The sequence below is a fragment of the Bombus vancouverensis genome, unplaced genomic scaffold, assembly GCF_051014615.1.
Source record: "Bombus vancouverensis nearcticus unplaced genomic scaffold, iyBomVanc1_principal scaffold0046, whole genome shotgun sequence".
NCBI classification, from domain to species: Eukaryota; Metazoa; Arthropoda; class Insecta; order Hymenoptera; family Apidae; genus Bombus; species Bombus vancouverensis.
In genome coordinates, this window is record NW_027468937.1 from 1 (window position 1) to 17803 (window position 17803).

The 17803-nt window shown below is 35.2% G+C and overlaps 3 long non-coding RNA genes across 3 annotated transcripts; all 3 read left to right on the forward strand.

The window, feature by feature from the left end:
- The first annotated feature begins 6 nt into the window (after window positions 1-6).
- Window positions 7-1809, forward strand: LOC143304678 (uncharacterized). Its single transcript, XR_013061326.1, has 3 exons — window positions 7-90; window positions 196-319; window positions 765-1809. It is a non-coding gene; the product is annotated as an uncharacterized LOC143304678 (long non-coding RNA).
- A 2981-nt stretch (window positions 1810-4790) lies between these two features.
- Window positions 4791-6253, forward strand: LOC143304687 (uncharacterized). Its single transcript, XR_013061350.1, has 3 exons — window positions 4791-4874; window positions 5109-5198; window positions 5299-6253. It is a non-coding gene; the product is annotated as an uncharacterized LOC143304687 (long non-coding RNA).
- Window positions 6254-16659: 10406 nt separating this feature from the next.
- LOC143304679 (uncharacterized) lies at window positions 16660-17565 on the forward strand. The gene is made up of 3 exons (XR_013061327.1): window positions 16660-16932; window positions 17016-17106; window positions 17180-17565. It is a non-coding gene; the product is annotated as an uncharacterized LOC143304679 (long non-coding RNA).
- The last annotated feature ends 238 nt before the right edge of the window (window positions 17566-17803 follow it).

A 17803-nucleotide genomic window follows, 5' to 3' on the forward strand; every position in this document is an offset into this window, starting at 1 on the left:
AATTACATCCAATTAAAACTCATTAAGTTTCAACAGTGATGACTGTCTTGCTAAAGAGCTGTGTATTAGTCAACTGCTATATAGTTCTCGGTACAGTATAGATACGAATTATTTCATAAGTATTTATAATTATATCGACTTTTAAGCATTTTATTTTGAGATGTTTAAATAAAAACAATTTCATTTATTTTTTAGAGATTATTGGACACTTTATCAATTTTGGAACTACTACTTGAAAGGGAATATATATATATTACAATCACAAAGTATTTGAAAAACTTACATAAACTTACAAAACTGATGTCCTGATAAAGTATTGGTAAATTTTCATGCTGTATAAACTAAATAGCTTGCAAACATATTTTTATTATACGTAGAACTTCTCATCGTTGATGTAATATACTATATTCTCAGAACTCTCTCAAAGACATAACTCTATTTATTTTGTATGTATACATTAGCATTTTATACATCTTATCTTTCAAATCGCAAAAACATTGATAACTTGATAAAATCGGTAGGACTGCAATATATTCATGTATTATTCCAAAGTAGTTCCAAAGTATATAATTAAAAGCAATATAATTAATTATGTAATATTTGATTTTAGCATTCACATATGTTAATACAATTAAATAAAAATATAATATAATATAATATAAAATATAAAAAGTTTGTTAATACAGATATCTAGAATCTAAATGTATCTAAAATCTTATATAATTTTAAAATATCTTAAATTTTACACCAATCATTTTGCTTAGGAATGAAGCAAATTTACGGAAACTTGAAGATGATAAAGCGAATTGATAACGGGGCGTATCAATGCAAGTGCAGGGTGCCACGACAACGTGATCCAGCAATGGCAACGACATAGCAAAGGCCGTCGACGCCGGTTGGCTTGTGGAAGGTAGAAAGGGAATATGCAACTTATAGTACTCGAAATTCTGGTCGACGGGTTGCCGCGTCAGTCGAGAAGCAGCGTATGCTCGCGCTTGGACTTCAGTGTCGGAGCAACTGGTCCACGTCGTAAAGTCGCGGCAAAAAAACACGCCAAAGGAATGTAATCTCCGTACGAATGACTGATTTTCTACCCGTGTTCGACGCGCTTCAATTCAGAATCTATTCTATTACTCTTGGTAAGTGATTGAACGAAGAATTCATACGAGGAAAAAAAAAGACATGCACGAGAGCGTGTATGGCTCAGGCGCGCACACTGAATAGAAATATTCCGAGACGGTCGATTGATAGATCGTTTGCGATTCATAGAAGTGTTCCTGTTTCTCAATATTATTATATTTTCTCATGTGAAATTTTTCTATAAAGAATATTGATTTTTATACTTGTTCCCTTTTTGGAACTTTTAAGTTTTAATTTTCTGGAGTGAAATACACAGCTGCCGCGACGGTAGTCTGTTCACGTGGTTGCATGTAACTTGTTTGCCGCGCTCTCATGTCGTGTGGAATCGCCTATGAGATTCGTACATTGCAAGTTCTTTGAAGTGAAAATCAGAGTTTATTTCTCGTTTAGCAAAGGAGTGTGTATAATTTATTTTCTTAGATTTTTGGATTTTATTTTTGTATTCATATTATTTGGAACAGATTTATTAGCTCTGCTTTTTAGTGAAAGTGTAAATCGTTTATTAGCATAATGTACGGTATCTCTTAAAAATTAAATATGAATTTAAATATAAAAATTTACCAATTTATCTACAAATATTTGTCAGAGTTCTTATCTTGCATGCTATATTGCTTCCTGTTTGAGGCTTTAGAATGAGAGGTACAGCTGTTTCCATAAATTTGTTCGTGTCATGGTAACTTATATGTATATCGTGGTTTTATTGCAAATTCTTTAAATAAAAGTAAATTAGTACGTTCTATTCGTGTGAAATATAGTAACTTCAAATTGGTGTAAACATCATTTACTTTATTATTTATACTTGTATTCATACATAATTTATACATACTTATATTATTTATATTCATTGACTCTAAAATGAATTTAAAAGAAGTAATGTAGAATAATGAATGTAGTAATAATGTAGAATAATATAATATGTTATATTATTCTTCATGTAGTATATGTTTATTCAGGTCGCTCGATAATTGCAAGTTAGAATCCCACGTCAAAGTGTGCAACGATGACTCAGATTAATAATTGGCGAATGATAAGGAGGTCGAAGAAATCGTGACTCTATACAATACATTGATTTGATTCGAATTGGCAGTGTATCTATTTCATGCGCTGTATTCCGGCTAAATTTACTTAATTCAATATATAGATTTGCAATAATATTCAGAACCTTACACCTTTGTCACAAAGTTAGAAACTAAATATTTTTCTAAATTCCTAAGGGTGCTTGTGATAAAGAGAGACCCTGATAGGTATAAGGCTAGGCTAGTAGCTCGGGGATTCTGGCAGAGGCCTGGAGTAGATTATTCAGAAACCTTTAGTCCAATAGTAAAAGGCAGAACTCTAAGAATTCTGCTTGCTCTATGTGCGGAAAATGAGTGGGTTTACGAGCACATCGATGTGGAATGTGCGTATCTCAACAGCCCTCTGGATGAGGATATATACATGGAGCAACCAGAACTCTTTAGAGTTCCAGGTAAAGACAGAACTAAATTTGTGTGTAAGCTCAAAAAGAGCCTGTATGGACTGAAGCAAGCTGGAAGAATGTGGTTTAGACACATCGATAGCATTTTAAGAGGTATGAGTCTGAACCCATGCGTGAGTGGTCCATGTGTGTATGTGGATGCGTCTAAAAAATTTATTGTAGCTGTGTATGTGGACGACATCCTTGTGTTTGGGACGAATGAGTGGATTGAGATATTCAAAACTAGGATTAAGGACAAATTAGATGTTAGAATGCTAGGTGTAGACACTCAATTTCTGTCCATCCACCTGAGTAAGCCAAACAGCACCACTGTAGTATTCGATCAATCTGTACAGATAGGTCAAATGCTGGATCTGTTTGACATTACTCGTGAGGTTGGGGTGGTGGGAGTGTCGACACCGCTAGCTAGAGAATGTGAGGCTGGTTTTGATATTGAACGTGATGAGCCTTTCGACAGTAAATTATATGAACAAGCTGTGGGGCACATAATGTATGTAGCTACTGTAAGTCGTCCTGATGTTGCGTGTGCAATAGGGAAACTAAGCCAAAGATGCGCGAATCCGACTGTATCCGATTGGAAAGCAGTGAAGCGGGTATTCAGATATTTACTAAAGACCAAAGACTTGAAGTTAGTATACCAAAGGACCGGGCAACCTCTGAAGGTGTTTTGCGGGTTGTACGGTAGACAGGAAATCCAGGAGCGGGTATGTGTTCATACTCGCTGGTGGTGCGATATCCTGGCTATCCAAAAAACAACCGATTATAGCTCAATCGACGTGCGAAGCGGAATTTGTGGCAATGCAGGAAGCAGCAAGGGAAACAGTGTGGATTTCTTTACTGTTAAAGGAATTGGGTCAACTGTCATATTGCCCTCGCCCCTGCAAGATATTCTGCGATAATATCGGAGCTATTTCATGGTCAAAGGACGAAATAGTTGCTGAGAGTTCTAAGCACGTCCAAGTGCGTTACTTTTACGTTAAGAACTGCGTATCGAGGGGGATACTAGATTATACTTATGTACCTAGTCCTGAGAATGTGGCTGACATTCTCACCAAAGGCCTAAATAGAATTAAGACTCAGCAATTTACCAAAGCTATGGGGCTTGTAGAAACTAGCGATCAAAGGGGAGTGTTGAGAAATGTTAAGTTGGTACGATCGCTGCTTACTACAAGCTAAGTTGGTACGACTTCTAACGACGCTCTTTTGTCTTAGAAGTCGACCACGTTGTTCTATTGACTTGGAGATTCCTGTGCGGTAAGACGTGTTATAAGACTGAAATATATTGGAGAAAACGAATCTAAGTGAATCGTTATTTTATAAACCCAAAACCTTATTAAATAACAATCAAAGCCATGTGTCCTGGGTTTTGGTTATGGTGTATGCAAATTCGTCGGGCGGTAAGTTTGCCAAGCTTAAGGCGTTCTCTATTAGTTTCTTCTGTGTGGTGTATCTTTGCGTCAGTGTATCATGGTATAATGTTTTCATTTCTCGAGTTTATCAGAAATAGTAATAACCTTTTATAGAAAAAGAAAATTTTGTATTTATATATATTATATTTTTTCTTTCCTTTTTTTTTCTTCTTTTTTTTCTTCTTCCCCTTTTTCTTTTTTTTTGTTTTTTTTTATTGTTAAAACCTTTGTTTTATTTTAGGTTTTACGTACTTGTTATCAGTGAAAATAAATATTATGAATACTACTTGGATTGGAATTATATACATATATGCGTACAAAATCCATTTCTACATGTTAGATATAATAATATAACAATACTACGTAGATTAATACATAATAAAATATCCTTTTACTTCGGTTATATTTATTACTAACTCTCAATTAATCTATCTTAATTATTTTCTAACCACTTTCTATATTTATCAGCTATTTTATTTCTTCTTGTTAATCAGCGAAATCCATGCATGTACACTTCCTTGTATGGTGATTGATTGTTCACGAGGTAAGTTGCACTTTCACTGTTTTCGTTATTCGTTGAACTAACACGTTTTACATTCAAACAGTAATTGGAACACTCGTAATAAACTTCTTTTCTTTTTCCAAGTTTCCGCTATCTGTGTCATTCGACAAACAGTGCCACGCCTCCACAGCACCGTTATAACATTTAGCGATGCTGCTCTTTGCATTAAGGCAATTGAAGTTAATTCGTTCGTTTATTTTCAGCTGGTACATGGTGTTCCGCAAGCAGGGAGCCATAACCTATTTTGCATGTAGACCTTCTTGTATGATGATTATTTGTTTACAAGGTAACTTTCACTTCCCCTCTTTTAATTATTTATTGAATCGACATGTTGTATATTCAAACAATAATTGGAGTACACATAATAATTTTCCCTTTTTCTTTTTAGGTTTTCGCTATCTGTATTACTCGACAAACAGTGTTACACCTCTTTTTGATTTATCCATAATATAGTTATAACATTTAGTAACCTTGTATTTTGCACCGAGACAATTGAAACTAATTTATTCACTTATTTTAGGTAGCTGTCATACATTGTGTTCCACGAACAACGATCCATAACCTATACTTGCACGTACACTTTCTTGTATGTTGATCACTTGTTCACAAGGTAACTTTCACTTTCACTAGTTAATTGTTCATTGAGTTAACACGTTTTATATTTAAGCAATAATTGAAACACGTATAATAATTTTCCTTTTTCCTTTTAGGTGTTCGATATCTGTATTATTCGACGAACAGCACTATAACATATACTACCGCACTACGTTGCCCACTGAAATCGCTTTATTCATTGCTTATTTCGATTATGCGCTAGTTTTAACTTGTTTAAATGCACCGTTCGCCGAATCCCTTTTACTTCGATCTTGACGTTTTGGTTCTGCAAGATTTCTAGCACTTTGTATGGTCCAGTATATTGATCGGAGAATTTTCCTTTACTGGGTTCTTTTAGTAAATATATCGAATCTCCTATTTTAAAATCTTGGGGGTTGATTCGTCGGTCGTAATATTCTTTTGATCTTGGTTTGGATTTTATCAAATTTTCTCTTGCCATTCGTTGTACGGTGTTAATTTTATCGAACAGATCTTCGAGATATTCTGCGTAAGTTGGTTCCATGTTCTCTTCGATTATTACTTCACCAGTAGGTTCTCTGGCTAGATGTCCAAAAACTAATTCGTGCGGGGAGAATTTCGTTCCTTCGTGTACAGAGGTATTATAGGAAAACATAGCTAATTCTACCCATTCGTCCCAATTTTTGGAATTTTCAATGTATAATTTGAGATATTCTATCAGCACGTGGTGAGATCTTTCGATTGAACCGTTACTTTGTGGATGATATGCCGTCGTGGTATATTGTTTGATGCGGAATCTCTTTGCTACTTTCTTCATTAATGAGGATGTAAAGTTCGTTCCTTGATCAGTGAGAATAGCTCTCGGTGACCCGAAACGACAAATAAATCGCTTTACAAAAACGTCCGATATCTCGGCTGAAGAGATTCCTCCTAGTGGAATCCCAATTGAGTATTTTGTTAATAAGTCTTGGATAGTTAATATATATTCGTTTCCCTTTTGGGTTTTTGGTAATGGACCTATAATATCCATACTAACCTTATCGAACGCTTTACCTGGTGTGTCTGTAAGTACCATTGGTTGCTTTGCTTTTATTCTTGTGAGTTTCTTCAATTGACATTCCTTACATGTTCTTACGTAATCTTGAATTTCCTTTTTCATATTTTCCCAATAGTAATGTTGTCGTATTCTTTGATAAGTTTTTGTTATTCCTTTGTGTCCTGCTACGCTTGATTCATGTTTTTCTCGTATTATGTTGTTCCGCGCTTCCACAGATGGGGTAATTACTTCCCCAGTGCAAATGGTGATGGTTAAGGTTTTTTCCATAAATATTTCCTTTAATTTTCTGATTGTATATCGCCAGGGTATTTCCTCCAAGTTTCCTTTGCTAATGCTGAACGAAGTTAACTGTTTTTCATTTACTGCGTCTAATAGAGATCTTAGCGAGTTTAATAAATTTTTTGGTGTTATTGGAATATTTCTATTTTCCTTTATCGGTAGGAATACAATGTATTTTCCAGAATCGTAATTCAATCTTGCTTTTTCTAACATTAAATCTTCATAACGAGGTAATTTTCCCGTTTCCTTCATTTCTAAGGCTCCTTTATCTATCAGATTGCCATGTATATCTATAAATACTACTTTATGGTCATTTACTCTCGCAATTGAGTCTCGGGTTTCTGAAATTCTTAGTTCCGCAATTATCGTAGGTCTCGTGTCCTTTTCTCGTTGTTGAATTAGTTCTGGAATTACAGTGGAGATCTCTTTTTCGCTTGTTGTATCCGTGCCTTCTTTTTCTCGATTGGTTATTTCTCTATCTGTACTTACATCGATTTCTGCTAATGCTTGGTCTAAATATTTTATGGGGGTTTCTTCTATTGTAAAATGTTTTCGGGTAAAACCCTTTCCTTGATTTTTAGAATCACTGGATTGAGGCAAGACGTGTGATTTGGCTTCGGATATGGGAGAGTCTTCGATTGACGTATCTATTCCGAATCTTTTTGAGACAGGATGGCGAATCGGTGAGACTTCCTCTCTCTTTCTGATTAGTAAACAAACTTCCGGAGGGTTCCTAGATAATGCGTCTGCGTTTGCGTTCGCCCTGCCTTCTTTGTATATAATATCAAATTCGAAGTCCGATAACTTTAATTTCCATTTCCAAATTCTTGAAGTAGGATCTTTGATAGAATGCATCCACACTAAAGGTTTATGATCGGTTACGATGGTAAACTTTCTTCCGTAAAGATACGGTCGGAAGTGCATTGCGCTGTAAACAATTGCCAGACACTCCTTTTCTATGGTAGAGTAGTTTTGTTCGGCGGGATTTAATAGCCTTGAGGCATACGCAATCGGCAAATCCTTTCCGATTGGCCCTTGACTCAGTAAACCGCTTATTGCATATCCTGATGCGTCTGTAGTAAGGTTAAAGGGTTTAGAAAAGTCTGGATATTGCAGGATATCCTGGATATTGGAAGTCTGGAAGTGCTGGATATTGCACTAACGCTGTCTTTAAATTATTGAATGCGTTTTCTTGATTTTCTGTCCATTTAAAGGGACTGTCTTTCTTTAATAGTTGTGTCAATGGTTTCGCGACCTTGGGGAAATCGGGGTATAAATCTTCTGTAATATCCTGCTAGTCCCAGAAATTGTTTGATATTTTTCGCCCTCTTTGGTCGTGGAAATTTTGATACGGCTTCGACTTTCTTTGGGTCGGGTTTCACGCCATCCTCACTAATTACATGTCCTAAATAATTCACCTCGTGTCGTAAAAATTCGCACTTATCAGGTTGTAATCGTAATTTAGCTTTCCTCAGTCTTTCCATTAATTTATTAAATTTAATTTCGTGTTCTTGGAGAGACGCGGAATAAATCACTATGTCATCCAGATAGACGAATAGTTCTATTCCTTGCAGACCAGATAATATTGAATTCATCAAACGTTGAAATGTTGCTGGGGCATCTTTTAATCCAAAGGGCATTCTTTTGAATTGAAAATGCCCGTATGGTGTCGAAAATGCAGTTTTGTGGGCATCTTCCTGTGACATACGGATCTGGTGAAAGCCCGATGCCAAGTCAAACGTGGAAAAATATTTTGCACTTCCTAATTGATCCAATATTTCTGTAATGTTGGGTAGTGGGAAGGCATCGCCAATCGTTTTATCGTTCAATTTTCTATAATCGATGACTAATCTCCAGCGCTTATTTCCTTGCGAATCGGGTTTTTGGGCACAATCCATAACGGGGAGTTATATGGAGATATTGATGGTTCCACTACGTCCGTATCTAGTAGTTCTTGGACCTGTCGATTTATTTCTTCTCGATGTATTGGTGGATATCGATACTGTTTAGTATTGATGGGTATATTATCCGTTGTAATTATCCTATGTTCCAGAACTTCGGTTGCTTCCAATGTATCTCCTGGAATATGAAACCTATCTTGATTATTACGAATCAATTTTTTAGCATTTTCCTTTTCTTCTTCGTTCAAATGTTCGAGTCGTAGTAACTCATTTATTTTATCGTATCTACTTTCCTCCGATCTTAGAACTGTATTGCACGCTGTCCTAGGAAGCGGGTGGCGGGGGGAGGGGATTTTCAAATTCTTTAATTACCATCGTTGGTGTTGTAAATACGTAATCTCTCGAAGTAGTATTTATTACTCTTATGTAACCTTTTCCTTTATGATTCCTCACAACTGCATTACCAAAATAGATTCCCTTGTTCGGCTCGATTCTTGGAATAAATCCCTCTTTTATCTCTGGATTAGCGATATTAATCGAACACGTTATTGAACTTCGCTTCGGTATAATTATTTTTTCTTTAGTATCGAAGGGAATATAAATATTTCCCCACTTGATATGTTTTTCCTCATAATCTAAACGAGCTTTACAACCTGCAAAAAATTCGGATCCTAGGATTCCGTCTTGATCGATTAGCAATGAATCATCGACTACATGAAAAACAACCGGATGGCCCGCAACCTGTATTACCGTCTGCCCTAAGAAGACCAGGCTCGTTGCCGTAATTCCTCGCACTTCGATTGATTCCTTTTCGTCGATGATGGCTGAATCGAGTATAGCAGGTTTCTTGATAATGTTGATTTCCGATCCAGAGTCTAATAATAAACTCGTCTTAGTCTTTAGATCTGGGGAAACTATTCGTGCAGTTGGGGTCGTTGGGGAATCGTTAAATTTTATTGAAATAATTCGGAGAGGTCGCCTTCCGAATCTGAATTCAACTCCTGATGATTTTCCTTCGCCGGTTGCTTGTGCTTCACTCTTTTCCTTTTGCCTTGAGATTCTGGATTCTCTGTCTGTGACCTCGTTTGGTTGTGGGATGACTCCCCCACAATATTTAGTGGTTGTTCGTTCGATCTTATGGTCGGCATTGCGTTCGCTCTGTCTCTCGTTATGGGTGGTGGAGTCGATCTCGCGGGGGTGGCTGTCCTTGTTGTGTTTGTTGCCGTCGGCGCCGGTCGCCTGGTTGCCGCCTGTACTCTTGGGCGATTCGGCGTATCGTTCCTTCGTGGCTCACCCCATTCTCCCGAAGGACGTGTTTGGTTTCCCGATGGTCTCGAAGCATAGGGTACGATTAATCCGGCATCTACTCGGGCTTTAAATTTGTAACAGTCTTTCACTAGATGCCCGGGTTTTTTGCAATAGTTACACGTGATATTTTGTCTTGTAGAATTCAAAAAATTCTGCGATGGAGGTAGCGATCTTCGATCTTGGCGGTTGTTTCTGATATTGTTGTTAGTGTTCGAAGGACGTGCGTTGTCGCGTCTGTAATAGTTCGAGGGTGTCGGTCGTTGGGGTTAGGTTGGGGTTACTAATTTATATCTATATTATTACTAATTTATATTTAAATTAAATAAAGAGAAAGATGAACTTGTTTAATTTAAATAGCTTATACATTTAGAGAATAATATTGAAAATATTAGGGAAATTAAAAAAATTTTTTAATATTAAAAAAAAATATTTAAAAATATTAATATGTATGTCGGATTAGCACTGGGAGTAGGGTTGTGGGCGTCAAATGAATCTTCACGGGAATTAACCATTGGTACGGTACACGCAGGTGTAGTTTATTATAATAATAGAGTTATTACAGTCTTGACAATTGATCACGACAATTGGCACTCGCGACACTAGTGACGATGGTCTCAGGCCCGACAACGAATCCGCGGCCAACGGGATCACAAAAGAACGTGTCGGAGATGAAAGGAAAACCGGAGCCTTCCCTTTGCAATTTTGCGAGAGTCTTCTGGTGCTTTAGCCTGGATTTTGTCATAACTGTAATTAAGCAATTGTTGTCATTTGTAATTGTTCGATATATGTGATGGCGAGGGTGGGTTCGAGGTGGCAGCTGGTCGCCGAGCTTAGCCGCGGTCACGGGATAAACGTTTTGCCTGACGAAGGTGTGGATCGGTTGTATTGTTCTCCCTAGAAATCACATAGAATTGTACTTTGGAGATGTCGATAGAATGGGACACACGTTGTATTAGGAATCAGACTCCAGACAAAGGCTGCCTAGCAACGACGTTTGGATCTTTCTCGATGCTTCCAAAGAGTATACAACAAATTCTTGGCAGAGTCTGCCTAGCAGCGGCGATTGGAAGCTTCTCGATGCCTCCAGCGAGCATATAACGAACAAAATGCAGTAGTACAGCGAAAAAGATTTTCATCAGATATTCATTCGTGTGATCGCCTTGGAAAGTGATACATCGAGCAATTTACCGAGTGCCTCAGCAATCATATTTTTTTTGTGTTTAAATTATTCTACGCATAGTATAGAGTTATCCCGTTGACCGTGGATTCGTTTGGAATCATTAGTTAAACTTATCATTTGTTAATCTTATCATTCATTAAACTCAATACTCATAATATTTTGTAAAATCTTGTATATTCGCGTAAATATAATCTCTGTTTCATAAAACGATGGCTAATTCAAACGAAGAATCGTTACACGCCTTAAATTCTAATGTTAACCCGACATATACATATATATATATATATATATATATATATATATATAAAATATATATATATACATGTATATATATATACATATATACATATATACATATATATATATGTATATATATATATATAAATAATATAATAATAAATCAAACTTGCTCGAGCCTGCTTGAATCTCTGTATCATTGTATCATAATGTGAGAACTTTCACAAGCCTAAATCTTGGCAGTCTGACGATCGAGAATATTGCTATCGGAAGAATCGCTCTCATCCGTAAACAAGATATTTCCAAGTATTGCGTTATAATTTTCTTTGCGGCTAACCATCGAATATTCGTCAAACGACATAATTTCGCACACGACGAACCTTATAACGTACACCTTTTTGGCGTATTATTTTTCCCACTTTTTTTTTTTTATTAACGTGGAGGAAATCCGCACGGACACCAGGTCGCTTCTGGGAAAAAGCGGCGTGGTAGTGGCAGACGCCAACGGACTAAAACCTCCACGATGACCGTCCCGGCAGCGATCTAGAGGGGCCCGGGAACTGGTGTGAGGGATATACCCCCTCCGCGCTCAATACACCCCCTAATGGAGCGATATGCGGCCACGTTACACCGCGCCTCGTCGCCGGAGCCGCCGTGCCAGACAATCCGGTTCCCCTGCCGGGCAGATTTGCGACGGACCTAGCGCACCTCACCGAAGCGCTTCCATGGCCTCTGCCGCGCCCTCGCCGGTCAATTCTCTCAGGGTGAGAGTATTATTTTTCCCACTGCTGCGTGTGAAACCCCTATTGGACAAACTGTTCTTTGCAATACCTCGATGGATAAATACGCGCACAAACACGCAATACGTGCAATAGAATGCTCGAGGTCAATTTTGTGATCCTCTTTTTCAACAGATCTTCGCAAATCCGAAGGTGTAGAATTACCTCCCAAAGACATAAGATGACAACAAACACTTTCTTGACACACTGTATAACATTGAGGTATCCAGTTTTGCCACATACAATTTTGTCATTGTCACGTTTGACTTTGTTCATTGTAAAGTCAAATTTGCACACTCCATCTGTGAAATAGTACGAAGAAATCATAGTGACTTGTATTCCTTATGATATCATGATGCCACATAATATATAATACAATACAATAATTCGCGAACAGATCACTCGTTAATTGCTTTTAAAAGAATTACCACGGAAGCTTCCTAACACGCTACCCGGGGGCCAGGGATTTATTTCGTCGATAAGTTAGGTTATTAAACTTATGTTCTTTCATTGAAGACATCGATGGACGCTGTGTTCCAGAAATAGCCAATCACACTTGGCGAAGCATAATAGTAATTTACAATAACAAATACTTAAGAATGCCTAATTTTGTTAAACATAGGGTTCAATTTACAATTATGTAAATATTACTTCTTGAAAGTAACTTCTTAATCAATTTTAACAAATTTTGTAAAATCATGTAATAAATCTTATTATTTATCATACGCGTGTATTAAGCCAATTGCCAACCGAACATGTTCAAACTGTATTTTTTTCAAAACGGGACCTTAAGCTAAAAAGCTTTATTTCACATATTCGACTTGTTCTTGTATGTGGTATCAGCACCTAGTCGGATGCCCGCGTTATGCAGGACACCCTGATGGCGTTGAACGCAACGATTCAAATTGAACTGAAAAGTCGTTATGTTTTTAGAGGATTTGTAAGAATGATTAATAGATATGATTGTATGTACAATTTTGTAGAGTACAATTAGATTTGTAAGTACAATTTTAACAAGCTATCTTAACAAGATCTTTATGAACACATCATACATCAAATATGATACATGCAAAGTATGTATAACATTTAAGATACATGTATGTATGTATAGTGGAAAACAAAACTGTTCGTACAGTTGGAATGTAAAAATAAAAAGAGCAATATTTCCTACATTATTCAAATATATGTAATTGTACACCATAAGAGACATTTATATAAATAATGTAATTGTATAATAAATACACACAAAACATTGACATTATTTATTGTTAGGGAAAATTGTCGTTTGTAATGATCGAGTTTATTTTATTGACCAGTGACTCATCGGCTTATTTTATTTTTGCCGAGCACCCGCGTTTTTGTGTCTTGGCGGCAAACTCGACCTACCCAGTTTTTGCTTTACCTTGGTCTAGACTTTAGAACACAGACTTACTCACACAAGAGCGACATACATTGTTATTTATTTAATATTAGTAATAATTATATAAATTAAAAATAAATTTTTAAAAAGATTTTTTAATAAAAATTTGAATAATTTATATTTAATAATAGATATAAAATTTATTCTTATTTAATATATATGTATATAAATATAATTTTAATAAAATTATTTAATAAATAATTTAAATTATCATATTATTATTATTATTATTTGAAATAAGTTTATTTAGATTAATAAAATATTAATTATGTTTAATTTGTAAAATTAAAATTTTTATTTTTAAAATTATATTTTAATATATTATAAATATTATATTTATTAATAATACATATATGTAATATCGTGATGTAATATGTTCACAAAAAGTGGACAATAGAGATGTTAATCAGACAGAAAAGACGATTGTGGCTTAACTTGAACTATTCACACCAAACGTACAGAAAACAGCGCAATCCACACTCTCTCGGCAACGCCACTCGCAACCTCCGTCTCCGCTCGACTCGCACTCGGCTCCTCGACTCGCACTCTCGTTCTCGACTCGCACTCTGCTTTTCGACTCGCGCTCTGTTTCTCGACTCGCACTCTGCTTTTCGACTCGCGCTCTGTTTCTCGACTGACACTCTCTGGCCGTTGTCGCATTCTGTTGTCCTTTTCCTAGGCCCACCGCACACTTGTTCTGCAGACGCTCGTAGCCAGGGTCACGTAGGTCTTTTCCACGAAACTATGCACTTGAAAAGACCGATGACACATTGATGGGCCCGACGGCGCCTCGGCTCTCGCGACATTGTTCATAGTTCGCCCGATATTTCCCAGGCCTTTCGTCCACGATACTACATATATAATATAATTATATATATATAATTTATTTAAATATATTTACATTTAATAAAATTTTAATTAAAAATTATATCATGTATATATATATGTATATTAAATATATTAATTATATAAAAATTTTTTTAAACTTATCGATAGGGTATGAACCTATAAGCTTAATTTTAGCTTATATATATATATTTTTTTTTAAATTAAAATTAAATTTGCTTAGTTAATAATATAATAATTAAATTGCATTTAATAGTAATTTAAATAAGATATATTTGATTTTTATTTAATAATTATGTTTGCAGAGGATTATGTTTTAGAGGATTATGTTTTCAGAGGACTTGTGTGTAGAGGATGGTTGATCGTGAGATTTATTAGACAAGATTGCTCGTTGTTGAAACCTTCAAGTATATTTTCAAATGATTAAATAAATAATTATAGATAATGTTCGCAAAGACGGTAGATACTCGTAGATACTGATCCATAACTCTCGTGAACTCTTTACGATTGCGTCCGTTTAAACTGGTGTAGTATAAACAGGTCGGGGGAGAGTCGGAGAATTCAAATTCGTCTTTGTTCGACGGTTCGACGGTAACGTAACGGCGACATTGTTTTGCCCGGAGTTTATTTATTAATATATTATGTATGTCCTAACGATCTTGATACTCCGAAGCAAAAAAACAACAACATGATTTGAAATGTTCTCTAGCTCATGTACCGCTGCGTGTACTTTCAAGGAGCAAAACCGGCACAGTTCCGCTTGTGACGCGAACGGAGATTATCGTTTCACTTTCTTTAACGCATTTTTGCCATTGAAAGACACTAATTTCTGTGACTTGCTTTATCTCTGTTATAAATCTCTCTTTATATTTAAAATTTTATAGTTTTTGTGCAAACGTAAAACGTAAGTAAATATTAATAAATATTATAATAATATAATATAATGCTATATAATAATATTAATAAATACTTTGCTATTTACTTATTTTATTTCCATTAAAGTGTATTGTATTTTTCATTGCATTACTTTCATTTTTATTTAGTGTAATAATAAACGCATACGTTAATATTCATTGGCATTAGTGTAATTGTAAGCTTCACTGTAAATTTAATAAAATTTATAAGAACGGAATTGTTAAAAGGGTATATATGTGTAATTAAACTAGATTCTATTCTCAATGTTACTTCATTATTTTATTATTGTTTCATATATATATATATTTTTTTTTAATTTACATGTGCTTCTAAGTTAATAGAACTAAACACATGTGTATGTATTAATTGCTATATACGTCATAATTTCAACCATAATATTAAATTATGGTATGTATTATTAAAAAGTATAGTTTAATGTATATATTAAATACATATCATTTATTCGTAGATTTTAAATATGGATACTGGATCAAAGAAGGAGATTAATGAAATGATTACCAAATCAGTCCCTGGCCCTTCAACTACAAAGAGGCCGAAAGTTTTGAAGGAAAAAGGTTGTCGCCGTAAAGAGACTATCCCAGAAAATGATATTATCAATACTGATAATACAGTAACAGATTCAGCAGTACATGATAAAACAGAAAATAAAGATGTAAAAACTGGGGATGTGCTGGAAACAACAATTGACCGAACAAAAAGAAAGGCTGCAATAAAAGCTGCAATTAATATTAAAAAGCAGCAGTCAACGTCACTTGTTACAAAATTACGAAGGCTATCTCTTGATGATGACAGTAATGTAAATGTTTGTGTCATATTATGATGAAATTTAATACTTTTAATCTTATGTTACTAATCTTATCTTATCTTATGTTACTAATCAATACTAACCCTTATATGTAGTACCCAATAATGTTTGATATCGGTTAATTAATACGTCAAAATCTAATTGCTTATATAATTGTATGTACATTGTGTATATAAATACTACTATAACGTTGTTAAATATATTCTAAATTTTTAGAGGAAACGTGGAGGCCGACCTAAAAAAAAGGAAAGTGCTAGAAGTAGTTCAGATGAAAAAAACACAAAAGGTCCTACAAAACATAGTAAAACAAAAAAGAATGTTTTAAGCGAAACAATTTCAAAAGAAGATGCAATACAGCCAGAAAGGATTGAACCATTAAAGTCTTCAATGACAACAAGAGATAGTAATATAAAGAGAACTTTTTCACGGAGTGAAAACACGAAGGGTAAATATTCTAATATTATTGATGATACAGTAATTCCATCAGCAAGAAATGATATTGAAGATCCTTCAATGTGCGAGGATGCACTTGAGAAATTTACTCCTCTTATGAATTCCACGATGGACATCAATTCTACTTATACGCAGAAGATGATGGACGCTACCGCAATTGTAGAACCTTTATCACCAATAAAATCAAACGAAACGGTAGTAATTAATAGAAACTTGGCTAGTAGTACAGGAAAAAATAATGAACCTAAATTTACATCACGGTCGCCAATAACTCTGCAGGAGGAGGTTCAACAGCTGAATCAAGCGATTGGACTCACCGAGTTCGAAGAATTATTCGCAGAAGATGAGCCATCCCGTGAAAGGGAAATGTCTAATAGAAACATGACGAAACAGGACATTCAAAATGAAATGAAGAAAAATGTGCCCGTAAGAAGGAGAATCGAGGCCTTTGAAAAAGAAAAAATTTCAGAAAAAGCCATTGTTCAAAAACTGGCACGAAGATCTGTCGAAAAAGCAAAAAAAATCTTATTAGCGAAACAAAAGAAGGAGACTCGGATGATGACATTGCAGGTAACATTACAAACAGTATCAAAGTATTCTTCTGTTATAAAAACACAAGCTATTATTCATTCGATATTTTATCCAAAATATAGCTCCAAACAGTAAGATCCACCTGACGACCTGACGACGACACATCGGACGATGAAGCCAGACCAAGTCGTACAATTCCACATTAGGCGCAATGTAAGTGTTGTTTTACTTAATGAGTTAATAAACATTATAATGCATGGAGTACTGGAATTTTTATCAATTTTAGCGTACATACGCGAAAATGAACTTGCAATGCAACGATAAATTCCGAAGAAAGCAGTCTATAAATTCTTTGATAGAAGAATGTGCACACCAGATTTAACTGAAATGTTTGAAAATATAGATAGGAGTAGATTACAACGCACGTCCAGTGCAATATGGAAGACACCACCGCGTTATTCCATGATGGAAAACGAATAGAAGTTATAATTTGTTAAACTGAATGTTGTTGATTTCAAATTGTGCCTTAGAGCAGGAATACTTGCCATACCTTGCGTGTAATATAAAAATGATGTTACATTGCAACTATCGTTAAAAGATGTATGTGTTCTTAAAATATACCAATGAACGTAAGACTATTTCACTTTTTATACTTTAGAATGATCATAGGCATATATTACTTTTATTATACTAATCAAATTTTACCATTTTTTCGTATTTATATGTATCTTCTTAAGAATTAATAAATAAACCAATTAATAAATAATTGTTTTGGTACGACTTTTTAATGAGAAGTAAATTTTATTAGATTTGCCTTATTATCACTGTTGTGTAATAATTCGCGAGATACTCTATGCTTAGCTACGCTAAGCGAGATACGCTAATATACTCTATACTCTATGCTTTATAC